Raw genomic sequence first — 7,069 nt, forward strand, 5'->3', positions numbered from 1 at the left:
GGATGCAGAACAGCGAAAAACAAAACAGCGAATGTTACAAAACAGCGAAATTACAAAACAGCGAATGTTACAAAACAACGAAATTACAATACAACGAATGTTACAAAACAGCGAAAAATAATTATAATATAAAAAAATCTACAATAAAAAAAATGTTCTAAATTTTAAATGAAAATCTTCCAATTTTTTAAAATTTTATATATAAAGAAAGAATATCGAACCCCCCCCCCCCAAAAAAAAATTTACCCCCGGGGTAATTTAATAATGTAAAAAGGTACCTACCTAATAATTAAATACTATTAAATATTTAGTAGTAAAAATGCGCGCGAAGTGTGGCAAAATTTTTTTTGTTATGGATTTTTTATTTTTTGGGGGGGTGGGGGTAAATTAAATACCCCCTCCAAAATGGTAGGGGGTGCCTACGGCACCCCCTATATAGGGTAAATTTGAAATGGGGGGGGGGATTTAAATGAAAAATATTTTGGGTGTGCCTACGGTATTCCCAAATTCGTTGGGATGGGGGGGGGGGGGGTAATCACCACTTTACCCCCCCCCCCTTGGACGTCCTTGGGCTCAGTGCTAGCCAAAAAAAAGATTTTTATTAATTATAATTTGAAAACTCTGTTGTCTCGTGTACAAATGCCCCTTATAAGTTTTTCAATTCTATTTTTTTTATCAAAAGTTAACTTTCAAAACCTTCAAAAGTAAAAAATAGACTTGGCAAAAAAGTATGTTGAGTTTTTCTTGGTTTTAATTCAGAGCCAGAGCCAAATCAGGAGCCTGAGCCGTTATTTTTACAGGCGGCTCCGCGGAGCCGCACCTAAATCAAACGGCTCCGCTTCGCTGATATTATATTATCATGTAAGTTTATCTGAGAGAAATAAATAAAGTATATATTCTACATAAATTTTTATTTATAAATGATTTATAGTTAATCTAATATTAACAATAAATTTTGTTAGTTTTAATTGTTACAAGCCAATAATTATATAAGATTTATCAAGTTAAGGTAGATTAATTGTAACATGAGTTGTAACAAAATTATATTTGTTTAAATTAATGATTTATGATATTATTTCCACACAAGAAGACGACATTATGAGTTTCGCAGCAATCCCACACCAGCTCTAAATTGCAATATATTTCTATTAAAAATTGTGATTAGTAATTAACTTTGTGATCTTTGTGCTTTTAAGGATTGTATGATATTTAATTATTACTGACTTATTATACTTTCAGACTCCTTAAAGCATTCTTTTAGAACAATCTTAATGTCAAATTAGCTAAAGTTAATGTTCACAATCTTAATTATATATTCTATTATTGTCTAATTAAAACATATAAAACGTATCTAAATAATCAAAATCGTGGTCTCTTTATTTTCTATTCTAAAGGTAAGAATCCTTTTTCAGTTCTAAAAGATTTTATTAGCGATTTTCATTAAAAAACGTTTGCGTGTTTTTTACGTTAATTCAATTCTTTCTTTCAAAGGCAAGGCATTTAATTTCAACTTAATTTTTTCAACAAGTGAATTAAAATGTACTGCTAATTGGTGTTGTTATACAGTGGCGAGTTCTTATGTTACTTGTTACATAACATATCAGGTTAGTGTTAATAGTACATATATCCATTGTTAATAAAACCACCAAACTTTCAAAGCTCTAATCCCTACTACAGTTATTATAGTGTAGTAACTTAGGGATTAAAATTCAAAGAAAAGGGTTAGTCTAAATCCATTTCTCCTCTTCCCCCTCCTTCTCAGGGTGGAAGTTAAGTTCTTTTGGAAAGGGGTTTTATTACAACCCATTCCTGCTCCCTTTCATCCCCTTTTTGTGTCATAGAAAAGGAATAATCTATTGAAAGGTTTTGTACACTTCAAATATGTACTATTCATCTTTGTAAATCCCTCTCCCATAAAGTGTAGAATACAACCCTCTTCCTTTTACTTCTCAAAAGGTAGACTATTTGTGATTTCACTGTATATTATGGTTGAGTATTTATCAGGGCTTTTGTGTCCTAATTTATGAAGCTTTTCACTATAAAAATTCTTTCTAGGGTACAAATATAAAATAAGAATATATTTAAGGAAAACTACATTCCTATTATTAATATACCTATTCTTGTTTAATTGTACATTCACATATTACTGTATGTTTTCTTTGATTCTGATAATATTAAAGGAAACATTACACTCGTAATATTCTAAACTTCTAAGAAGTTATCATTCAAAATTATTTAGACCTCTTCTCTTGTATGTTCCTCCCTGTTCAATTGTTGATAACAGGTTAACAAGGAAAAGGAATAAAGAATGTTGCTATCTGGTTCTGTGTGCCCATTTTGTTACATCGTTACATAGTAACATACTCAAAGGGGTTTACTACTCCTCCCCTTTGTTAAAAAAAGGTATTTCATTAGAAAGGGTTTGTAACCCCTTTTCACATTTTCCTACCCTCATCATAGGTGGAGCTAATTGTGGTAACACACTTCTCTGAATTTCCCCTCCCCTTTTCTTTTCACTTAAAGGTGGAGTCAAGGAAATATTATATTATAGTTTATAGTTAATGATTTATCTTAAACCTAGTGTTGAATATATAATAAGGGAAATATATCTTTCCCAATTATTATTCATAATTCTACCCTCTAAATGATTTAATGGTTTTTATGAACTAGTTTGAAATCATTTTTTTTTTCCCTTCTACTTATCAGAAGGAAAGACTTGGTTTAACATGCCTCCCAAATTATTTATAATTTGCTTTGTTAGGCAAGGACAAAATAGTTTGGCTATATCATAAAATCTCCAACCCAATATAGATAAAAGGCATAGATAGCATTTCTTCTCCCTCTTTATTTCTAAGTGTGGAGCTCTTCAAGTCTATTTACCTAATTTCTTGGGGCGGAGCCTTTATGTAAGGGGTAGTAACTCCCTGTACAATTGTTGTGACAAAATCAAACGCTTAAATATTTTCTTACTTGTATGTTTTAGAGAATTAGCTATGTTCAAATTATTGTAAGTTCACAGTTTAATTGATGTAATAAAAACTTTATGAAATATTATAATTGTTTATCTCTAAACATTTATTTTCATACTACTTATGGATGTTGTCATCCTTGTCATTGTAATTTCTGACATTAAGAATATCTGAGAAAGGAAAAATCCATTCATACTCATATTTCTTACCAAGTTATTACATATAATCCTAAAATCATTCACTATCACGATTTAAGTGTACGCTACTGGTGTGTATGATTTACTATTTTGTATTGAGTTAAAGTTTGTGTGTATCAGTTACAAAACTTTCTTTTCTTGTTTTCTTTGTCTTTTTAAGGAGAGTTTTGTTTTATCAGTACAGATTACAATTAACTTGCAAGAATGTTGTGGCACAAAGTATTTTGATAAAGGAGTCTTGTACTACCTAATCAAATACTTCGTTCAGTTTTTGTTGAATATTTAATTCTGAATCTTCATTCTCAATAATTGCCTATTCAAGCATAATCATAACTGAATCATGTTGTCATATAAAAATTTGAGTTTTTTACCCTTAATACCTGAAGAATCTGAATCAGGTTATAGCAGCACATGTTCATTGAGTAATTCAGGTGCTTCAAGTTCTGACCTTTCACTTCCAGACTTGAATGATAATTGTACTATTACTGAATTGGACTTGTTTCTTGCCATTGCTGAAAAACTGATTTCTAGACTAGAAATATATGGCAGTGTATATTCAAATTCTTCTCACTTGAATAGCCATTTTCTATCCTATGAACATTTAAATGTAAGGTTACATTTTGCTCAAGCATTAGCATTTAATATGAAATCTATTACACATATTAAAAAATGTTGTGCTCTAATTCTTCAGATTGAGGAAAGTAAACTTGAGTGGCTAGTTAACTGTCCTAATCATCTTTTTCTATCTCTTACTAAGAAGACTCAACTTGATGTTTCAGCTGACACTGATAGCATTTATGAAGTTGGTTCTTTAGAGGTTGATGTTATTCCTACCAATCTCATACAAAACTCACATGAACTTCATGATAATAATGCTAGGTTTGACAGTTTGGATTTTGCTATTCCTTGCAGAAATACTATTTCCAACTCTTTACCTAAAGCTCAGGATCAGTCTTCATTCTCTATACACAGTAGTTCTTGTTCTAGTCATATTGAAAACATCAATCCAACTCTGGATAATGAAAGGAAGAAGGTTGATATTGTTGATAAAGTTCTGAATAATGAGATGTATTATCTTTCCAAGCTTTTGATTGCTACTTCCAGTAAGGATTTGTCTCATTCTAATTTGGTCTATTTGCACAATAGCCATGTTCCTGTCGTAGATAGGCAAATATCTTCACTTCAACATTCTCTCAGAGACTACATTACTGTCAAATTTCATGATGCTAAGTTAGCTTTATCTGTTGCTGATGTAATTAGGGATGCAATTAATTGGACTGTTGATATTAGACATCTCTTTCTCTCTAAGGAACTTTTCAAGAAATCTCAAGGCCAAAAATTATATGGTAATTTGAGTAAGTTTTCTACAGATCCTAATATTGACATTTACAGATTCTTCCATGAATTTGAGGCTTTAACTATCGATTTTGATTATTCTGCTGAAAGAGCTGAATTTTTGTATTCCAAGTATCTTGTTGAGATTCATCAGGACGAAGTTACAAGATACATGCATGATTATGAAGCTATCAAATCTTACATGATTCATAAATATGGGGATCCTAAACCTATTTTAATGAATCTTATCCAACCTTTAATTGATTTAACAATACCTGACAATCATTCCAATCCTGCTGTTTCAGTTCCATACTACAGAAAGTTTCAAGCTGTTCTTGAAACAATAAATTCTTACCTAGTTTCTAATTCTGAACATTCAAAGGAGTTTGAGGTGTGTATCTTTTCACAAGAGTTTCTTCATAAACTCTTACAGCTCATGCCTCATGATGCTAAGAAAAAATTCTTTAAGCAGATGGATTCGATTAAAGAGGATACTATTCATGTTAAAGGTAAAATAGCATTTAATGTTCTGTTGGATACAATCAGATTTCAGTTCAAAATTCATGATAGAATCTTAAAGCATGATAGTTCTGCTTCAAAGTATTCCAATTGTGACGAGGAGTCATGTATCTCCTATCACAAAAGGATAAAGTCTGTTAACATATCAAAGCAGCCAATTGCTGGTGGGAGATTATTTCCTTGTGTTATTCCTGGACACAATCACAGTGTAAATGAGTGTTCCAAATTCCTCAATCTTTCAACACAGGAAAGAGTTAAGCATAGGAAGGATTTCATATATAAACATTGTGCTGTTTGTCTCCAATCTTCTCTCTCATGTCATGGTGGTAAATGTATAAATATAAAATCTGTTCCACAGATTTTATTATGCAAAGGGTGTAAATCTATGAATAAGATTAATCCTGAAAGACCATGTTATTCTGTATTGTTTTGTCTAACCAATTCACATGGAAAACCACCAGACTCTGAAATCCTAAAAGGTTTGGAAATATACATTCCTGGATTTAAACCTCGTGTAGGACAGAGAGTTTCTATGGAAAAATTTTAAGAATCAAGATGATTAACGTCTTGTTTATCACCATCTGGTTGCATTCTGCAAAAATATCTATTTATTTCAATACCTATCAACTTATATTTTGTGATTTTAATTTCATTGTAATAATATTCAATTATTGTGTTAAAGGTTTCATTAAAAATTTTGTGAGGATTACCTTATTTAAAAAAAATTCTATTTTTATTAATACTGAGGATAGATACAAAGAATACTTCAACAAGTTTTAGAGAGTTTTATCAGTAAAGGGATTATTAGATACCTAACTGAAAAGCTCCCAAGTTATTTACACTATTATTATTATGGTAAAGGTTTTTCAAACAATATAACCATAAAAATGTATTTCTATCTATTTGTCAGTAGAGGTTTTATTATAAATCTAACTGCAAATATGAGTTATTTAATGTTATTATAGTACAGGTTTTTTTTTACAACCTAACTAAATAACATAATTATGACAAATCTTATTTTCAGTAGAGGTTTTATGATAACCTAACTGTAAAAGTATATATATAATTGGTGTTATTAACAGTATGGGTTTTACTAAATAACCTACCTGTTTACGAGGAATGTACGCTATTGTGTTGAAATCTTTGTTGCGGGAGTGTAACAAAATTATATTTGTTTAAATTAATGATTTATGATATTATTTCCACACAAGAAGACGACATTATGAGTTTCGCAGCAATCCCACACCAGCTCTAAATTGCAATATATTTCTATTAAAAATTGTGATTAGTAATTAACTTTGTGATCTTTGTGCTTTTAAGGATTGTATGATATTTAATTATTACTGACTTATTATACTTTCAGACTCCTTAAAGCATTCTTTTAGAACAATCTTAATGTCAAATTAGCTAAAGTTAATGTTCACAATCTTAATTATATATTCTATTATTGTCTAATTAAAACATATAAAACGTATCTAAATAATCAAAATCGTGGTCTCTTTATTTTCTATTCTAAAGGTAAGAATCCTTTTTCATGAGTTTAACTGAAAAAATAAGTACTGATAAATTTCATCATTATTTTAATATTTCCTTTAGGTATATTAATAGTTTACAATAAATAATTTTCAAAATGTTTTTACCTATCAATTTGAAAATACTGAGATTACCGTGATCATAACAACATTTTTTTGTACTTACATGTTATAACAATTATTTTAATCTTTTATGCATATAAAATGTTTAGGAAGAATAGTTGAATGCCCGTTTCTTTACAAAATGAACTAAATTTAGAAAAATATCATTACAAATTGTCAAGTAAAAAACAGGGGGATGTGAAACCGTAAGAATCTCTTGATTCTATAAAAAAAATGGAAAATCTTACCTAACCCTTTAAACCCTGGGTGGGTATTCTTATTGAGACTTTTTAATGCAGACTTTCAGTATTCAAGCAGTGTCATGTATTTGAGGGACGAATAGGTACTAAATTAATATACTATTTCATATTTTGATGTAGATTTGATTCACTAAACTTTGTGTTTGTTTTGTTTG

The sequence above is a fragment of the Acartia tonsa genome, chromosome 3, assembly GCF_053477335.1.
Source record: "Acartia tonsa isolate MP-2025a chromosome 3, ASM5347733v1, whole genome shotgun sequence".
NCBI lineage: Eukaryota > Metazoa > Arthropoda > Copepoda > Calanoida > Acartiidae > Acartia > Acartia tonsa.